This window comes from Capsicum annuum, chromosome 3 (genome assembly GCF_002878395.1).
Source record: "Capsicum annuum cultivar UCD-10X-F1 chromosome 3, UCD10Xv1.1, whole genome shotgun sequence".
NCBI lineage: Eukaryota > Viridiplantae > Streptophyta > Magnoliopsida > Solanales > Solanaceae > Capsicum > Capsicum annuum.
Window position 1 is genome coordinate 205,493,797 of NC_061113.1, and position 457 is coordinate 205,494,253.

Here is a 457-nt window from a genome sequence, read left to right on the forward strand (position 1 = left end):
AGTTTCTCTCTCCCCGTTAACTCTTTCTCTCTCTTCGATAACCCTAAATTAGCCCTAAATTAATCAAATTTCCACTCAAATCGAAGGACAAGTTTGGGGGTTTTCCTCAGATCTTCCTCGTGTAAGTGTTATTATGATTTATATTTGTTAAAGTTTGTTGAAGTTTAGCATATTGTAGTTTTTAGGGTTTTGAAATCAATGTTACGGCTGTGATTTTGGGAATATTCTGTCTCTTACTTAACATGCATTAAAGGTTGTAACTTTTAGCTTATTGGTGTGTACTTTGGGTATATTCCGTGGCCATTCCGTTAACTAACTTTGAATTTTTGCCCTTTGTTACAGGTGACGTAATAAATGGAGATAATTTTCACAAAATTACACCATGGAGGATCCTTTTCTAATACGGGTGTCCCTACATATGTTGCAAGTTGTGTGCCAGAGGTAAGGTACATTGACA

At 35.9% G+C, this 457-nt stretch overlaps 1 long non-coding RNA gene across 1 annotated transcript in view; it reads left to right on the forward strand.

The window, feature by feature from the left end:
- The first annotated feature begins 342 nt into the window (after positions 1-342).
- The window catches only part of LOC124896771, a 6,517-nt gene continuing 6,402 nt past the window's right edge, over positions 343-457 (forward strand). Inside the window, exon 1 of the long non-coding RNA XR_007053236.1 lies at positions 343-446. This is a non-coding gene — a long non-coding RNA (uncharacterized LOC124896771). The remainder of the gene's footprint in view (positions 447-457) is intronic.